The 20,773-nt window shown below is 36.0% G+C and overlaps 1 protein-coding gene across 4 annotated transcripts in view; it reads left to right on the plus strand.

Annotated features, from left to right (window-relative positions):
• LOC112058367 (hemicentin-2) overlaps positions 1-20,773 on the plus strand; it is a 177,807-nt gene that overhangs the window by 80,738 nt on the left and 76,296 nt on the right. For 3 of the 4 annotated variants that reach the window (XM_024099141.2, XM_052888143.1, XM_052888145.1), the window contains exon 2: positions 12,035-12,072. The exons of the other annotated variant lie outside the window; for it this stretch is intronic. The gene's annotated coding sequence lies outside the window, so the exon portion shown is untranslated. The remainder of the gene's footprint in view (positions 1-12,034; positions 12,073-20,773) is intronic. 4 annotated transcript variants of the gene reach the window in all.

Consider the following 20,773-nt stretch of genomic DNA (forward strand, 5'->3'; position numbering starts at 1 on the left):
GTCTCGGGCTCCGTGAGGTTTATAGCAAAGAAAATTCAGGAAAAGGTAGGGGTAGGGTAGGGGTAGGGGTAGGGTAGGGAAAGGGTAGGGTAGGGTAGGGGTAGAGTTGGGTAGGGGTAGTTGAAAGTTTACATCGAGTTTCACGCGGACGAAGTCGCGGGTGTCCGCTAGTGTGTTATAAAAAGTATTATTTAACTTTATTAGAAAATAATTATTATACGAGTTACAAGTTATAAACACGTGCATTATAATTTATACATTTTGTCATAGTAATATTATTTTCATAATTAATATTTTTAAAAATCATTATAATGTGTTTTATGTTATTATAGATATAAGAGTAAATAATATTTTTATGAGACCATTTTGTATCAGATTATGAATACACGTAGTATTAAAAGCTCATAAAACTAAAAACGTACCGCTCAAGGCTCGCTCGGAGCTTTACTCTGTTGAGTAATAATCACTTTAATTCTCGCTAAGCTTTAAAACTCATCGAAAATTAATAGGTGAAGCGATAAATAATACCACAACATCGTATTACAAGCTTATGTCGTCGAAACAACAAAACAATGCTGAGCAGAATACAATCCACGTCATTTTATATTTATAGCTTCATTATATTTTATAGTGCATGGTTGTGAAGACAACATAATATGCATGACTTTGTAAACTTTAATGGGAAATTATTATATTCATTTTTAGGATCATTACAAGCTTATAATATATAGTAGACATTTAAACCGCTTTTAATATTATTGTATTATTTTTATTATGAAGCCGGGTTTACGATTTGCCATTGGGTTGGATTTTAATTTTTAACCGATTTAACTCAGCAATTAAGAAAATCAACCAAATATTTATAAATTCGATGTAAAATTTATTTTTAAGCATTCTTATAAATGCACAGTTTTATATAAAGTATATTATATTTCTGTATAATAATTTAGAATTGGTACACAAACACCAGTTTGAAACCAAAGGAGATGGTCCAAAATTATTTGGAGTCCAGGATCAGTCATTGTAAACTGGCGGAAATAAAAGAAAATAGTCTTTTCAACTATTTTTGATTATACAAATCTATGAATTTAGTTTAATTCTTTCGAAATGATATCTATTCTCTCCCAAGAAATGCAACACTATTAAGGGTAATAATGACAGGTTGATGACGTTTTCAATGCGGTAGCCGATTTGACGTTTGCTGTCAATTGTCATGTCATAGTTGTTGTATGGGCGCCATCTTGATATAACTCAAAAAGTTGGGTTTAAATTTTATTTATTTCTTTTTATTTAGTTAGATTTAATCTTTAATAAATTTTAATAAAATCCTTGCATTTTTTGAATTTCAATAATACGGGGTACAAGAGTGGACCTGAAATGGACCATCTCCTTTAAAAAATGTATGTCTGCATGTTTTTATAGCAAAAATTCGATTGTGTTTGTCCGTCCAGCGGCATTCAGTACTCAGAATATGCAAATCATTGGCAAGCTTTTTATATTTCACTAGCGGACAGGTCAAGCTTCGCTTTGACTGTGTTTTTTCCCTATCCATACCCTACCCTACCCTGCCCCACCATAGAGTGGCTACAAACTAAGGTGGAAAAACAACGAAAATTATTTATACAAATAATACTTAATTATGGTCTACAGTGTCGAGTTGTGTGTTCAAAAAATGTAAAAACGATTACATAAACATTGCATAATGTAACACAAAACACAAAATTGTGCATGTCTGCGCTCAGTGGAGTAGCTAAATGCAGATCACTTTTTGCGGTGATTTTGTAGGAACGTAACATATCTATATTTACGTAGTATAAATATCGTTGAGGTAGGTAGCAAAAATTATAAACGTCATCAACCCATATTCGGCTCACTGCTGAGCTCGAGTCTCCTCTTAGAATGATTCTCTGTGTTCCGTGATAGCCCAGTGGATATGACCTCTGCTTCCGATTCCTGAGGGTGTGGGTTCGAATCCGGTCCGGGGCATGCACCTCCAACTTTTCAGTTGTGTGCATTTAAGGAAATTAAGTATCACGTGTCTCAATCGGTGAAGGAAAACATCGTGAGGAAACCTGCATACCAGAGAATTGTTTTAATTCTCTACGTATGTGAAGTCTGCCAATCCGCATTGGGCCAGCGTGGTGGACTATTGGCCTTACCCCTCTCATTCAAAATTATAAAACAAGACATAAATATAAAAACTTATATCGTTATAACGTTACATCGTGTATTTATAACCTAACTCGTAGGCATTTAATCGATAACCTCAATTTAAAAAGATTTGATAAAATGCTCTCATTTCAATGAGTGATGCGAAATCGCTGGTAAAGCACTATCACTCTCGGCTTGATTTGATCCCGGTAGTTATTAGCATGAATTAAAAACGTGTTGACCTCGACCCACAATTCTACTCTTGAATTAAAGTTCAATCGTAAAATTAAGTTTTATTTTATAATAGACATTAATTTATGCACCTAAAATTAAAAATATTTAAGACTGACCTTGGCTTCATTTTCTGCCTTGGCATAAAATTCAACCAATTATTAAAACAATACTCTGAATAAATATTAATTAATATGATCTTCGGTTTATAAATTGAACTAGTAACTTATAGGCTTTTATTTCATCATATTCAGTTTAGAGTCGGTTAGTCTGACGTAAAGGATAAGTTTTCGCGTGACCAAAATCAATAACTAATCAAATGCCATTGCACGACATAGACCCTTTGTAGGGGCTTCCAAACATCACGATACTGAGCCGCCTGCATTCAGCGAATCCCGCAACTTGCTTGATGTCGTCAGTCCACCTTGTACAGTCGACCAGTACTGCGCTTTCTAGTGCAGGGTCGCCATTCCAGCATCTTGGGACCCCAACGTCCATCGGCTGTGCCCCGCCCATTGCCACTTAGGCTTTGTTATTCATCTAAATGTTGCAAAGGCTGAAATTTGATTCGTAGCAGAGAAATAAACAGTGTAATCAACGCAAACAGCTCTTCGTTAAGTCAAATTCATTGGTCTGTTTATACAGGATTTGTTATCTATTATTTATTTGTTTGGATTATGAAAAGCCCGATAATAATTAACAGGCTGGGTGGGACACGTAGAGCCGATGGATCTTATGGTCCTAAGGAGCTGGAATGGCGACCCATGACACCAAGTAACAGGGTACTTCTGGATTCTTGCGGCATATTGTGGTGTTTGAGAGTCCTTATAAGAGGTCCAGCAGTGGTAGCAATGATGACGGTCTATTGGTAGTGACTCTACTAACGGTTTGAGAAGTGAGGTCAACCAATCAGACACAGTTTTTATTTAATTTCATTTTATAATAGTCCAGGATCCGGGGAGTATTTTTACAATTGATTACTATCAATTTATACTACTAACCTAACAGACACACTGTCCTAAAAATTGCGTGGTACGTTATCTAGTTCCTTCGCCTAAATTTTTTTATTACCTAGTACCCTGTTAGCAACCAGAATCAAGAATTTTCGGAAATATAAAAGTTGAGCGTCTCATTAATATAAAGCTATTCACAGAAAAATAACTTGATAATAATCAATGGGGATGATGACTAGGTGTGAATACATTGATTTTTATGATACATTCTGGTAAATAAGTTCAATATTAACTGATTTATACATAACAAAGATTGTCTGGATATTTGCAAAATAAATTAGATTATAAAATTTAAAAATCTATTAAATATCTTTTATCGAATTAAGATGAAAATTCGAACAGTTTTAGATTCCTTACATTAAATGTGACATTTTTCAATAATTGAACTATAATCATAAACGTACAAATAATAACTACTTAACTTTGTTTGAACGCCCATACAAATCTAACGATCATTATGACCTACAACGTCATTAAATCGTACCATTTTGTATGGGACGTTTTTCAGGGATCCGCGACAGCGTCGCAAATTTGACCCATTAAATCACTGTAGCTCCGAAAGTAATGATCGCAGATACCCTATTACTTTTACAAAATTGCTTTACTATTAGCAAATTCCTAATTTATATACATTTTAGAAAACTATCATCATCAGCTGCTCGGATATTGGACTATAAGATTTTGCCACGAAAATATTTTGATGATAATTTGCAATTTGTAACGCTATTAAGATAACGTAGGTAATCTATAAAAAGATAAATATACTTTATTTGCACACCACAAAGACAAAAACAAGTGAAATAAAAAACAAATTAGGAAGAGATCAGCATACAAAAGGCGGCCTTATCGCTTAGTAGCGATTTCTTCCAGGCAACCTTCGGTTTAGGAAAACTTAAGGACAGCAGCAGGTGGCGTAAAACAAAAATAACCATAGTATTAGTAATACACATACATACAAATAATTAACATCCTAATACATAAACAATATTACACAAATACCTACAATAATGAGTAAAATACATATCAAAATATACTAATAAATACCTTATATTGAAAAGAAATAATATATACAGATCGTCTTTACTGCACCAGATAATGAGACTTTACGGCATTTTTAAAAATGTCCAGTGTCTTTGATTGACGTATGTTTAAAGGGAGAGCATTCCATAACTTAACGGCTTAAATGTATATAATCTATCACTTTACTTGAATCTAAATGCGGTCGTGACTGGTCCGCCAGCCGGCTTTGCCCATTTCCTTAACTGAAGGCGATGAGCGCTAAGTAATTTATCTTTCTTTAATTGAATCAACGACCACCCACGGTTTTATTTCACGCGCCTAAATTTATTTAATTGATCTCTATTAATAGGTATAATTTATTTTATGTCTTGATCGCTGGATATTGACAGATATCACGAAAAGAAAGTAAAAATATTTCAAATTCTTGTTTTTTTTCACCGTTGAGATTTTGGCTGCGGCTTTGCTTTTAAAAGTTACTAGTGAACGCACGCGACTTCATCCACCCTCTGGCAAGATCCATTCTTAGCGGACGTCTACTACCTCTCTGCCAAATTTAACTTTGTACGTCAAGCAGTTTTCGATATTTTATGATGACCTTTCGCTGTTAAATATTTATTATTTTATTTATTAATTTCGGGAATAGTATTCTTTTTTTACTTGCCTCTTTGGTCCAATGGTTAAACTATGTTGCTTCGGATCAAGAGGTCTTGGGTTCGAATCCTAGGTTGAGTTTTTCTTTCTACTCAGAAATTTTCAGTAAAAATCCTCTGTGGGGATGTTGGCAGTGTACACCCTCGTGCCATAGAACGTTAACCCCCGGACCCGGTATCATTAGTGATCGTAAAAGAGTAACATTATCAACTTAAGCCCGCCATTCTGCATAGTAGCAACGTGGTGGGCTTACGCTCCATATCCCTATTTATTTCCTAAAAAGAAAGAAAGTCGGCCTGTAGTCGGCCTTTGAAAGAGCCTGATGATGATGATGAGCCTTTTTTTATATGACCCTGACCCTTTGCCTTTTTGTAGAAGGAACAAAAGATTAGCACACAAACAAACTTACATTCAAGCATAAAACATAGTTCTCGATAACATACAAACTTATGGTAATTTTCTCTTCTCTGTATCTTGATTTCTAATGCCTACCCTGATCACAAACCCTGCGCACGCCAATGTCAGAGTATAGATTAAAACTTTATCGACCAATTCGACACCCCCATTTGAAACCTCGCTCCCGTAACCTAAAGCTATATATCAGCTAATAGAGTCGTACCCAAAGATTACAGTGTATTATTGGAAACTCTAATTGGTCTATACATTGTCTCACAACGGTAAAGGACGTAATGAGTAACGACTTAATACCAACGTTCCTTCACGTTGTGGTTTATTACGAACGTAGCTTAATAAACTAGAATACTTCCGGTGTTTATATTTATATGTAAGTATACTTAAAAATATAATTATCTATCTAATAATATTATAGTCTATTATTATTATTATTTTAATTTTTAAGTATTATATTTTGTATCATTAAGGTTGTTAAAAATTTAAAAAAGACAAATAAATAATTGAGAGAATTAAAAGAAAACGAATAACTCTCTTGTGTTATATATAAAAAGAATTGAACGCGAAAGACGCGTCAAATCGACGCATTAGAGCAGCGTCTAAGCTAGAAAAAAAGAACAGGTCCTTGTAGATGCGTGTTTCTTGAGACGGCGCGTATTGTGAGGAGGTTCCTCACTCTGCAGCCCTGACCACCGGTTGCTTGGGCACTCAAATGTCCCGCACAGGTTTTTTTTTATAAATTTGATTGTGTGTTTTGTATTATATTTTTATATTAATATTGTTAAAAAAATAAAAAAAGAACAAATAAAGAAATGAGAGAAAAAAAGGTATTCCTGATTATAATATACGAGTACTTATGATTATGGTTCCCTTGCTGCTTCACCCACGTAGCTCCTATTCCCATGGGAAGGAAGGGATAAAAATAACCTATATTACAAGCTAGTAATGAAGCTTTATATTAGTAAAAGAATTTTTAAAGTCGGCTAAATTGCTTACACACAACAAACAAACAAATAAACCGACATAAATAAAGGGCCGCTAAAGAAACTGACGTCACTTTACATCGCATTCTCTGTAACATGATAAAAGAAAGAAACTGAATTAACACGTGTAATTTTATTCATTACACGCTTCGTTAAAAGGCCAATTAGGCGAAGCTTAAAATTTAATTTATTAAAATTGTTAAATAACGAGTCAGATTAAGAAAAGGCGATAAGAACGAATAATGTACGAGTAATTATCATTACACTGTACACTGTACGAATTTAAAATATGATTTAAGCTTAAGTTAATTGCTTTGATCAATTCACTTATCGATCAATGTTTTTTTTTAAATAATTTTTGACTGAAGAAGCAGATGACCTTACATTATGTTTAACTAGTACACGCCTGCGCCTTTGTCTGCGTGGAAAAGTACCTTCTATCCTGTAGCGTAACTATAGGGCGAAATAGTAGGGCCCCCCGTCTCGAAAGGGCCCCCAAACTGCGTGGCTATAGACTATAGTACATGCCTGTGTAACTACAGGACAGAATGATACGGGTTCTCGGCTTAACGGGCCCGCGGCCTGTGAGGCGGTAATTGGATTCCCAATTATCCAGAGCTTTAAACCAGTAAATCTTCCAAAGGCACCACAGCCCAAACTTCATAATTGAATATCATACTTACATAAGGTAGGAGCTGGAAAATTCCTTCATAAAATGAGGCTGTCTTCTGATTGTACGGTCCATAATAAAGTAATGCCCATGTACTGACCACGCTGGGTCAGCGAATGTTAGATTTTTTTGCACCGATGTCACTGCTGCCTGACACCAGCCTGAGCTATTTAATAATCTAGCCTTTGAGAAAGGACATACCGCCATTCCCAAAGGTCGAAGGTCACCAGAGCCTCGTCGCTCCATATGCAGGGTACACCACTGGATGCAGGCGGCTGAAGAATGTGACTTTTGGAAGTCCCTACAAAAGGCCTATGTCCTGCAGTGGACGTCCATCGGCTAATATGATGATAATGATAATAAAATAAAAATTTTAATAAAAAAATTCAACCGACTTCCAACTCAAAAAATAACTTTAACTAAAAAGCAAAAAATAACATCCTAACTATGTGCTACCTTCTGATCAGTTTGAAGGCGGTGCGGTATTGTTAGTGTAACAAACGCACTAGCCGTCTCTACAACTTTCGAAAGTTCCCCTCAATTTCTCCAGGATGCCATCATCAGATCCTGACACGAAAAAAATGGGACCACCCTGGAAGTAAACCCTTCAAAACAAAAAAAGAATTTTCAAAATCGGTCTATAATTGACGGAATTATCGCTGGACATACATAAAAAAAAAAAAAAAAAAAAAACATACATACAGCCGAACGTAGAACCTCCTCCTTTTTGGAAGTCGGTTAATGAGGTAGGTATGGCTATCGCAGGCTTGCAATAAACATAAAAATAATTCACCCATAAACGCTAAAATCGAACGCGAGTGGGTATCATCTTTTAAAGCAAACCATAAAGTTTTTGTTTGTTTTCCATTACCAAATCTACGTGTTGAGTGTAACTTTCCCAAAACTGTAGGTAATTTAGTGGGTGTCAGATAAAAGAACTTATTGTTTCGTCGTAAAAATATAAAATAACCCACACGTGTTGCGTCCAAACTATTCTAATTGTGTTTTGTGATGTTTTATCCGCAAATAATAGTTTCGAAAGCTGCCAAAAGTGGCACCTTTACTATCAAAGTTTGTTAATAGTTATAAGTAGATCTCATTATGAACAGAAAAGCGCTACCAGCTACGTAAGCATATTTTATAAGACATGAAACTAATATTACGAGTATGAACTACCGAAATATTGTCTCAAAGAACAGATTTTCATGCCGCTCCCATTTCACCTTCTTGAAAGTTTAAATTTCTTTTACAGTGAGTAATTACCTGTTATACTTTTCGGATTTTTATGCAGTCTTCACTGTGTGCTGACTCGTTGGCTCAATGACCAACCTTCCTGGATAAAATAGCATATATAAAACTGCCCATAGAGTTTTCACTTGAGACATAACAAAAGTAAAAGAAAACTAATTGTTCCCGGGTTGCGCTTACACTCAAAAGTTGGAAACATCCTATATAGGTTTTTGGTTCATTTTCGCGTCCAATTGGACCCTGTGTCAAAAACTGGGTAGAGAAGACGGAATCTCCAGTCGAAAACCCTTGTTCTATCTAGATCTAGGTAGGTACAATCTGTACTTGTCCCATGATGATGCTATAATAGTCTCAGATGAATTCGCTCCCATCAATCGATCATCAGCACATCGGCTGGCGACATCGTTACGAGATGCTATTTTCGATTCGATGCAGCTAAAAATATTACCTCTCACCCTAATTCGGTCGCTCACAATACTCTATTCTTACCACTTCGTCAAGCACATATCTAGGTATTAATTACGCTTGACGAAGTAATCATCATCATGGCTGATTTCACTACTTTCTGATAGCTTAATCACCTTCATAATCATCAATAACAACATGACGGCCTCCGTGGCGCAGTGGTATGCGCGGTGGATTTTCAAAACGGAGGTCTTGGGTTCGATCCCCGGCTGGGCAAATTGAGGTTTTCTTAATTGGTCCAGTTCTGCCTGGTGTGAAGCTTCGACCGTGGTTAGTTACCACCCTTCCGGCAAAGACGTACCAAGCGATTTAACGTTTAGGTAAGATGTCGTGTAGAAACCAAAATAGTTCACCACGTTGGTCTCATGCGGATTGACGCAGACTTCACACACGTATAGAATGGCCAGCGTGGTGTACTATTAAAATAACCCCTCTTATTCTGAGATGAGACTCGTACTCAACAGGGAGCCGAATTTGGGTAGTTAATGATGATGATTGAAATTAAAGAAAGGTTACTTTCAATAGTTCGGATTAAGATCTCTCGATGTTAGGTCGATCGGTCGATTCGATGCCCGCCCATTGAATTATTGACTCTCTTACTTCTTACACTATCAAGTATACATCAGTTTCCACAGACTTAACGACATAAATATTTAGTCATAATAATTAAAAAAAACCGGTTTCACAATAAGAATCATTTCATCGCGGCTATAATTGCCTTGACTGGTGACAGAAGAGCGGCTATAATTGCCTCGACTGGTGACAGAAGAGCTGGCTCATTTTTTGCGCAAATGATCAGCCTGGCTGTCCAGCGCAAAAATGCAGCCAGCTGAGTCAACTAGTACTTACAAGTAAGCACTCGTGTATAAAACAAATACCCAGCTATTCGTTAGTCTCGTTAAAACTAAAAATCGGCTCGCCATAACATTTTTGATTGCTCTTTCACAGGTGGTTTGCCAAAGCTTGTGAAAGATAGGAACAGCTAACAGATCTGAATCTAAAACCAATAACAACGTTCATACTCACCGCTGTGCGAAGGTCATTAAAGTATTACATATTTTCCTCTACGTCATCAACCCATATTCGGCTCACTGCTGAGCTCGAGTCTCCTCTCAGAATGAGAGGGGTAAGGCCATTAGTTCACCACGCTGGCCCAATGCGGATTGGCAGACTTACCTCACGATGTTTTCCTTCACCAATTGAGACACGTGATATTTAATTTCTTAAAATGCACACAACTGAAAAGTTGGAGGTGCATTCCCCAGACCGGATTCGAACCCACACCCTCCGGAATCGGAGGCAGAGGTCATATCCACTGGGCTATCACGGTTCATTTTCCTCTACCTCTCAAATATTACATGAAAGGGCTAAGGTATTGCAAAGAATACGTTAATCAGCCCCGTCCCATATACGTAGCTCATTCGTGCGTATATTCGGTATATCTACCACGTCTACCACCCTACATCAATCCTCAATGACATATTGATCCAAAGGGGATCTTGTAATATAGATCGCGAGTTATCCAGATGCGAATTATCTTGCTCCAAAAAGCCTCTTTAAGAAAAACTTGGCACCATTTTCCTGGAACACCGATCCAAACGTATTATCCACTAATTGCGAAATTCTGATTCTTTAGGGTGTTGTTTAATGAATTTAATGAAAAAACGCAATCATAGTGAAGTCTCAATAGTTCCTCAGTTAATTCGAGAGTATTACTGAATATGGAGACTTTAATAATCAAAATCAAAATTCATCATATTGCAAATAAAGTAGTCCTTTTCATGAAAGAAGTCCCCCAGACGCGATGCCTTCCTAGAATATAATTGTTCATCCAATATTTTTATTACATATTATAATAACTAGCGACTTTGTCCGCGTGGAATTTAGTTTTTCACATATCCCTCGGGAGCCATGGATTTTTCCGGGATAAAAAGTAGCCTATGTGTTAATACAGAGTGAAATCTATTATACCGATTAATAATTTAATTAAATATATCGATTCGGTTCAGTAGTAGCGGCGTTAAATAGTAACAAACATCCAAACTTTCACGATTATAATATTAGTAGGAATTATAAGAAGTTATCAACTTAAGTCAAAAACATTTATCTAGCTGTCTGTTGTGTGGTAATCGTTACATGTCCGGAACAAGTAATTTATGACTTAAAATACTAATTTATTAATTGATATTATTAACTTTTTTGTTTGAAAAAGTAGTCTCATTATCATCATGTCAGAATCTGATGATGGCATCCTGGACAAATCAAGGGGAAAATCGAAATCGAAAATTTCACATGTTGTTATTTAAAAAGATAAAGTTGTCAGTAAGATAACTCAGTTTGTTAAAACTGAGATTTATATTAATTGGTAAAAAGTCGTTAAAGTGGTAAAAAGAAAAATTGAACAAAAAAATTGGGGTCCCTTCCCATGCAATGCATGCAAAGTGAGGATAAATTATTGTTTATTGTCTAACCCATGATGTGGGGTATCGTAATGGGGATGATGACTAGGTTTGAATATATTGATTTTTATGAAACATTCCGGTAAATAAGGTCAATGTTAACTAATTTATACATGAAAAGCGAAGATTGTCTGGATATTTGCAAAATAAATAAGATTATAAAATTTCAATATAGATTAGAAATCTTATATCGTAATCAGATGAATATTCATATAGTTTTAGCTTCCTTACATTAAATGTGACATTTTTTAAAATGTGAACAATACATATAAACAAAAAACGAACAAATAACAAACATATTAGTAATTTTGTTTGAAGCCCATACAAATCTAACAATCATTATGTAGCTACGACGTCATTAATTCGTACCATTGTATGGGGCGTTTTTCAGGTATCCGCGTTAGCGCCGCAAATCTGACCCTTTAAATCCCTGTAGCTCCGAAAGTAATGATCGCAAATACCCTGTTACTTTTACAAAATTGCTTTACTATTACTCCTAACTTATATACAATTTAAAAAAAACTGTCATCATTCCTATTGGTATTTTTGTGCATTACATAAAGGATCAAAGTGCAAATCAATCTACAGAACTCTACACTGCGAATGGCCCGACACGCACTTGGCCGGTTTTTCATTTCTACTTTCTATACATAAATCTACCAGTCAATCTATCTAACAGTGGTCGTTCCTGGTAATGAATTAATAAATATTAATATTTGTCTCTAATCGCAGGTACCCCAATCAAGTTTGCATCAAGTGCTAACGACCAGGTGAGTCAATCAATTTCCACTAGGGCAGTCGTGACTGTTGTCGTGGGCGTGTCTCCGGGGGCAATCCATTCGTTCTGAACCATCGTAAATCACCGTGACAGAATAACAGACTTACATAAACTTTTGCTTTATCGATTAGTCGCGGACTAGTTTTTGCACAACACTTTTCATTGGAAAATGGAAAAGAACTTGGCTTTGGTAAAAACATTAACTCGATTTGAGGCCTTTAATTAAGCAACTCTTTTGTTTTTTGTACATTTGATAGATCTACGATGAATAAAGCTAAGCGATGTTACAAAAGATTTTTTATTTTACTCGTATACCTACATTTATTATCTCTATTCGGTTTAAATGGTGATTTATTTAATTAAACAGACATATATTTAAAGGTAATAGTTAACTATCACACCCGTGGTAATATGGGGATAAAATGCCTGTGACACTTACAAACAATGTGGCTTTCTACTGGTAAAAGAATTTTATAAAATCGATTAAGTAGATTCAGAGATTACCCTTTACATTGTCACCAACTTTACCTCTTTGTAATGTTTGTAAAGGGGTGTGGATTTTCATCCTCCTCCTAACAAGTTAGCCCGTTTCCATCTTAGACTGCATCATCACTTCACATAGTCAAGGGCTAACTTGAAAAGAATAATAAAAAAAAAATTACTCGTAACTCCAGTAGCTCTTCTTTCTTACTTCCAGCTTAGTCAACAATTTATAATACTGAATTGATGTTAATTCATTTAAGATGGCTCCTTTTTTATTGTTATTGAGTTACTATGTCTTTACATTGCACACAATCTGTACGTAAAAAAAAAAAATGTTTCGCAAAGAAAACTAATTAGTCCAATGGTTCTCAACCGGTGGTCCGTGGACCACTGGTGGTCCCTGGAGGCATTTCAAGTTGTCCGCGAAGCCATCCTAATAATATGAGACATGACGTAATGTCGAGTCGAAAAATTCGTGAAATACAACTTTCTAATGACACAGTTGACTTTATTTACTACCTAACTTTATTTTCATCGACGTATCTATGCGAACAGGGGATTAGGACGCTTCTGCTTAAAAACAAACATCGAAATCGGTTTGAACACGTGCCGACATGCGTTTAGCTTTGAGTAGCACTGAACCAAGAATTCAGAAGTTAGTAAAGAGTATGCAGTCACAAAAATCACATTAAATTAAAATCTGTAACTTTTAGATTTTTGCCAAATAAATAAATGAGTGTTAGTAATAAAATTGTGCTTGTTTTCTTTATCAAACAATCCTTAATTTAGGTAAATCAACTGGGTGGTCCCGGCAAGACAAACAATTGGTAAAATGGTCCCTAATGAGTAAAAGGTTAAGAACCACTGATTTAGTCTATAACTAAAGGTTTATTTTTCTTCGAGAAACATAATTTTGACGTCGTAGTTATTCCGTATTCTACTCTGCATATCAGTCATAAAACATTTTAACTACCCGCACAAGTTTCGAGCAAATATAGATCAGAAAAGAATTGAATTTCCCTGAAAATATCGGCCTTTATTTCATATTTAAAAAGCGTTCATTTTAAAATGATCTTTTAATAACTATTATTTAGAATTATTATACAAAATTCAGAATATTATTAAATTCCTTTACAACTATGTAGCCTGGAATTCTATAGCTAATGAGAAATGTATAAAATGTTAATAATTCATGTTCTGATATCGCGGTTATATTAATTTTGCGTTCGGAATTATTTTATAATTATATAATTCCAGCTTAGTAATTGTCAAATAAAAACTTATAATTATTAAATCTATACTAATATTATAAAGCTGAAGAGTTTGTTTGATTGAACGTGCTAATCTCAGGAACTTCTGATCCGATTTGAAAAATTCTTACAGTGTATTATACTTTATCCCCGTATTCCTATGGGAACAGGAACCACGCGGGCGAAACCGTCGTCTACTTTACTTGATGAAAAGTAAAAAAGTACCCCTTATTAGTAAAATTTTTTTTGTGACGGCCTCCGCGGCGCAGTAGTATGCGTGATGGATTTACGGAGGTCCTGGGTTCGATCCCCGGCTGGGCCGATTGAGATTTTCTTAATTGGTCCAGGTCTGGCTGGTGGGAGGGTTCGGCCGTAGCTAGTTACCACCCTACCGACAAAGACGTACCGCCAAGCGATTTAGCGTTCCGGTATGATGTCGTGTAGAAACCGAAAGGTGTGTGGATTTTCATCCTCCTCCTTACAAGTTAGCTCGCTACCATCTTGGTCTGCATCATCATTTACCACCAGGTGAGATTGTAGTCAAGGGCTAACTTGTAAAGAATAAAAAAAAAAAATACTTCTTACTCCAGTAGCTCTTCTTTCTTACTTCCAGCTTAGTCAACAATTTATAATATTGAATTGATGGTACCCTTTAATTTATTTAAGATGGCTCCTTTTTTATTGTTATTGAGTTACTATGTCTTTACACTGCACACAATCTTTACGTAAGACTTCCGAGTTACACAGGAGCTAGAGCTTTACACTTGAAATTTTGAAAAACATTAAAAACCTAAAAGTGGGTTACAATTATTGTATTCCTTAGACATGATATGCAAGTTACCATCGTAATTCACTCAAATGTCGATATCATCATAAATCTCAGACCAATTATAGAAGGACCTGTATCGCACTCATAGTCACGAACAAAATTGTCTGTCATTTTCTGAGGAAAACGAGCTTAGATTTGGTATATATCTTATACTAAACTAGAAGTTTCTGTTCGATTTTTACACAATTCTATTACACCAAAAGGTATTTTACGGAGCTCTTTAACCGATGAACACGATTACAACTATTTCACACCGATTATATAGAGACAGTTTTATAATCGCATTAGATCGTTGATCATATACTTCGACAGAAAAGTAACATCTAGCGAGGCAGGTCCTATACAATAATTGGTCTGAGCCATAAATTTATAAAAATGTAAAAAATTACAAATTAAAAAAAAATGTGTTTATTTAAAATGCTCAATGAATAACCGTAATTGGACTTCATCTTAGACTTAAAAACGAACGCGGAGGAAGTCGCATCTTTCGAAATTCGCTAACAAATTTACGAGTATTTTCTTCAAGGAAAACTCGACTTTAAAATACGAGTAAACTTCCAATGGATAACTTAGAGAGTTCGCACCTAGTCTGGACCCTGAGGTCAAACACCTTGAGACGTTCTAGTAGGTAAGTGCCATTAACAACTGTCGTTAATCTTCGGGCGAAGGAACGACCCACCTGGGTCAAAACTTGGGAGGGCAATGATTTAAATAAATTATTCTAAGCAAACTTTATCTGACGCGCCCTCCGTAACCGGGGGAGACGTATCGAGGGATGTCAAAATATATCGGAATATTTATTTATTTGCCTGACCTTGAATAAAGTTGTATTCACACTGCTTCACAACAACTTCCTCAGCAACTAAGCTATTCTGTAATTATATTTTTATAACTCGTAAGTGCGAGTTTCGAATTCACCTCTGTCTCTCTCTGTTTAACACGATACTATAGAATGAGAAAGATAGCGTTGAATTCGAAACTAATAAGTGTATTAATAATAGATATCTATATTTGTATTTACATTTTAACCTACATATTTATACAAATACACTTCAAAAAGCTTATAAGCGTGTCTTAAATCGTTTATCATCATCTTTAACAGCCGATGTGCGTCCAATGCTGAACATAGGTCTATTGCGTGGACTTACAACGGTCTCGAACCGCCAGCATCCAGCGGCTCCCCGCAGCCCGCTTAATATCCTCGGTCCACATAGTGGGGGGTCGACCAACACTACGCTTCCCGGTGCGGGGTCGCCATTCCAGCACCTTGGGACCCCAACGTCCATCGGTTCTTCAAACTTGCCCATTGCCACTTAAATTTCGCTACCACAACACGTTGAGCCATGTGACTTTGGTTAGTCTGCGGATCTCCTCATTTCTGATTCGATCACGCAGAGAAACTCCAAGCATAGCTCGCTCCATCGCCCGCTGAGTGAAATTCATAGACGTTGTAGAGGCACCCCCAGGGGACCATTCACTTGTCGTCTTAAACGGCTCACTGCTGTGAGAATGAGAGGGGTTAGGCCAATAGTTCACCACGCTGGCCCAATGCGGATTGGTGGTCTTCACACACGCAGAGAATTAAGAAATCCTCTGGTGTGCAGGTTTCCTCACGATGTTTTCCTTTACCGTTTTAGACACGTAATTATTTAAAATGCACACAATTGAAAAGTTGGAGGTGCAGGCCCCGGACCGGACTCGACCGGAGGCAGAGGTCATATCCACTGGGCTATCAAACAAATAGATAGCTGGGTATTCAAACAAATAGAGGTCGACACCCAGCGGCTGAATGATCCCCTGGGGGTGCCCCTACAACGCCCATGAATTCCATTGTAAGATACGAATAGTTCACCCAAACTAGGTAACAGTATTCAGGAGGGACAATTAAGTATAGTGAGACATTATACTACGGAACATCATTTTAATAAATAATATCACTTCCAAAGTTTCCTTACGTGCGTTAACTTTATCTGGCGGATACATTTACGGGAGCAGGTATCGAGGGATATGGAAATATTTATATTTGACCTTTTAGATATTTTCGCCCGTAGCTCGAAACTTGATCATTATCGTTATTGAGAGGAAACCGTATACGTATTTGCAGGTTTTATTATTTGTAACTATATAAGATGTAGCTTTAAAGAATATAACAAGAGCCGTGATAGTCCAGTGGATATGACCTCTATCACCGATTCCGGAGGGTGTGGTTTCAAATCCGGTCCGGGGCATGCACCTCTAACTTTACAGTTGTTCATTTTAAGAAATTAAACATCACGTGTTTCTAACGGTGAAGGAAAACATCGTGAGGAAACTTGCATACCAGAGAATTTTCTCAATTCTCTGCGAGTGTGAAGTCTGCCAATCCGCATTGGGCCAGCGTGGTGGACTATTGGCTATTAGTGGAGACTCGAAAAATACTTTAATTTTAATAGAATAAAATAATAAAATTTTCATACAAACGAAGTACTTCTTCATTATATAACTCGTTCATGATATTAAACAAACTTTTATTTGTTTCCGACGTAATAGAATAAATAAACTGTCCTACTTTCATAAGTTTAAAATAGAAGCTATAATTTTAGTGATAAAAAAACTTACTAAACAAAAGTACGTTTTATTCATACGATAATTATGGTATTTCTTTAGATCGTAACGAAGGTCGACCATTAAGTTATTCGTGGATGGTCGACAAAAGAAAATGGTTCAATCAATACCGATCAAACATATTGATTTAATTGCTTAAGAACTCTCTCATAACCCAGTATTGTGTTATAATTGTTGAAAGTCTTAGTTAAAGAAATTAATGTCAATTAAATATAATTAAAAAATGTTATAGACAGCCATCTCCGCATGTTAAGTGACGGTGCAATCTAAAACGGTAACATATTGTGGTAGGGATTTATTTAATACACACTAGCAAATGCCTCACGGTTTTATCCGCTTAGTTCCCGTTCTCATAAAAATCATCATCATCATCATCATCATCATCATCATCATCATCATCATCATCATCATCATCATCATCATCATCATCATCACCATCATCATTATCAGCAGATGGACGTCCATAGCTGGACATAGGACTCTTGCATGGACCTCCAAGCACAACGGTCTCGAGCCGCCAGCATCCAGCGGCTCCCTGCATCTCGCTTGATACCTTCGGTCCACCTAGTGGGGGGTTGACCAATAGCTTTCCGGTGCGTGGTCGCTATTCCAGCACCTTGGGACCTCAACGTCCATCGGCTCTTCGAACTATGTGGCCTGCCCATTGCCACTTCAGTTCGAAGATCATGACTCATGTACTGCTCCCGTAAGAATACAGGGAGCAAATAAGTAAAGGTGGTAAAGTTTGTAAGAATCTATTGATCTATAGAACAGATTTTTTAAATTGTTTTACTAGTAGCAAGCCACGTTATTTATGAGTGTCATAGGCTATATTTTATCCCCGTATTCCCACGGGAACGATAACTACGCGGGTGATACCGCAGGACGATTGCTAGTAAATGTATAATTTGATTATACTACTTAATAAGAAGGAGTATGAAAATTAAACAAAAACAATGTTGCTAAAAAGTAATTGTTATGTATGATTTCGGGCTTCGTTAAAAAGCTAATCAAATAGAGCATAAAATGCAATTCTACAAATTAAACAAAACAGCAATAACAATTAGAAACTTACAAATTAATTAACCGCTAAGCGCTACTATAAATAAAGGTTGACTTGTTCTTGAAAATTTTAAATATTGCGTAAATGTTTTCTATAATAAAATGTACCTACTTAATGGATTTTATGAACGTAGTAAATTAAATGATAATGCTAAAAATTTGTGTGAACAGAAAGATAAAAAATTCAAATACTTACATATTTTTTGTTAATAAATTAATAAATTTAGTCATAAAATGAAGGTATTAAAATTCGAGCCATACACATTTTAGCTGATGTACGAATATTAATAAAATTTAAAATCTATACTAATATTATAAAGCTGAAGAGTTTGTTTGTTTAGTTGAACGAGCTAATCTCAGGAACTACTGGTCCTATTTGAAAAATTATTACATTGATGGAAAGCCCATTTATCAAGGAAGGCTATAAGTTATATATTATCCCCTTATTCCTACGGGAACGGGAACCACGCGGGTGAAACCGCGCGGCGTCAGCTAGTTTTAATATAAACTACGAGTATGTGCGAATATGTTATGTATTTTTATATATCCTATGACTTTTACGTTTGTCCAGTGGTTTGTATATGTGGCTTAGGATCATAGGGTCCTGGATTCGAGTCGTGGGTAGGACTATGATTGAGCTTTTTTCTCATTGTTGAATAATAAAAATAAATTTTACAAATATGTTTTGAACAAATATAGGTATCCATAATGAAGGTATTTAAAAATAGCTAAAATATATTAAAAAAAAAAAAACAAAATTAATCGGCTACTTGTACACCAAACAACATAACCACTTAAGCCTCATCACAGTAACGATGTATGTGCGAAGTGTCTATAAGAGGACAAGTTAACGCGTCTATATCACGCACGTTTAGGGTAGCCATCAGTCCGGATTACCCCGGAATTGTCCTAGTTTAGAGAACGTCCGGGGAATGTCCGGGGGCTTAATTTGTAGCCCGGATTTAAAATTTTCCTGTCATGGCCACTGGGCAGTAGCCTGACTCGCTCAAAATTCAGAGTTTAAAAACTGTACCGCAGGCCTATTAATGACTTTAGTGTAAATTAGCCACCTATAATTAACATCAAATCAAAAACAACTGCATTTTTCGTATTCCGTAATCCTCGTAACTTTAATTTTTCAAAAATAAATATATATAAATAAAATTTAAAAGTTTTCGACTATAACTACCAACATTAAATTACATTATGACATAACTTGACATTTCAAAAGTGCTTGTAAACTAAGCCTATTTTTTTTTTACAAAAAAATATATTTGCCACATCTTTTTTTATAAAATGACCAATATTTCCATTTCCCTGCAACTAGTCTGGAAAGACTGTGCTAGGAGTGGGTACGACATTAGAACAACGGGGCGGGGATCGAACCACCACCCCTTGGTGATGAGTCCGACCGCTCTTACTGTTGAGCTATTGAGGCTATAAATTAAAATACCTAAATGAATTTTGAACTTTAAATTTAAGAGCGCGCAGCACGTCGGTACTATATGGATAAAATTCGAAGCGCAAGCGAGACGCCGAATTATGACTTTCACGTGAGTCAAAAGCACGGAGCGATTGACGCGCGATGCAAATTTTATGACGTGAGCGCCAAAAAAATTTTTACCTAATTGCAAGTAAATTAAACAACATAACGAAAAACAAAATGGCCATGTTCAAGATATATACCTAATTTTCTATACAAAACAAAAATTTAAGAAAATAAGTTTGCTTTTCCTGAGATTGAATGCAAAATGTGAGCAAAACATGTATTTTTCAAAAAAATAAACTTTAGAGAAAAGTTTTACAAATTGTGTATTTTGTATAGTCATAACGAAGTTAACACTTTGAAATATCATTTACCCAAATATCAGGCTCCTAACTTTTCCAGAATCTGAGATCCAGAACCATTTGTAACCACCAAATTACATATTGCACACTCTTAATTTTGTGAAGCCCGTTATTTATGCACTTATTTACTGACATTGATATTGTATATAGTCAAAACATCTTCAAAGCAAGAGTGAATAAGCACCTTCTAGGCAAGCGTGTCCCATCTTAGACTGTATCTACACGTACCATCAGGTTAGATCATGGTCAAACGCGAGCCTATTTGCATTAAAAAAAAAAAAACATTTGTTGCTATATCCGCGTTCAGAGTACCAAAATCTAGGGTATTTCTATTGTTATCCTGGTTAGATTTTAGTAATGACAAGCCCACGCACGTAAAACTTATGCACGAATAAGCACTTATAAAATTCCGCCCCATGTTTTCTCCCCAATCGTCCTGACAGCGCGACCTTGCTTTGTTTGAAACAGTAATAAAAACAAGTTTATTATGGCTGCCGTCAAAATTGTCGCGATAAAGTCTTGTCTCTGAAAGAATTAGGATGTAGGCATGCGATGGTGCTAAAAGCCACATTAGCTCATTGGTAAAAGTCGCTCATCCTCGAGGTGTTGTGGTTCGA

This window comes from Bicyclus anynana, chromosome 21 (genome assembly GCF_947172395.1).
Source record: "Bicyclus anynana chromosome 21, ilBicAnyn1.1, whole genome shotgun sequence".
Classification (NCBI taxonomy): Eukaryota; Metazoa; Arthropoda; class Insecta; order Lepidoptera; family Nymphalidae; genus Bicyclus; species Bicyclus anynana.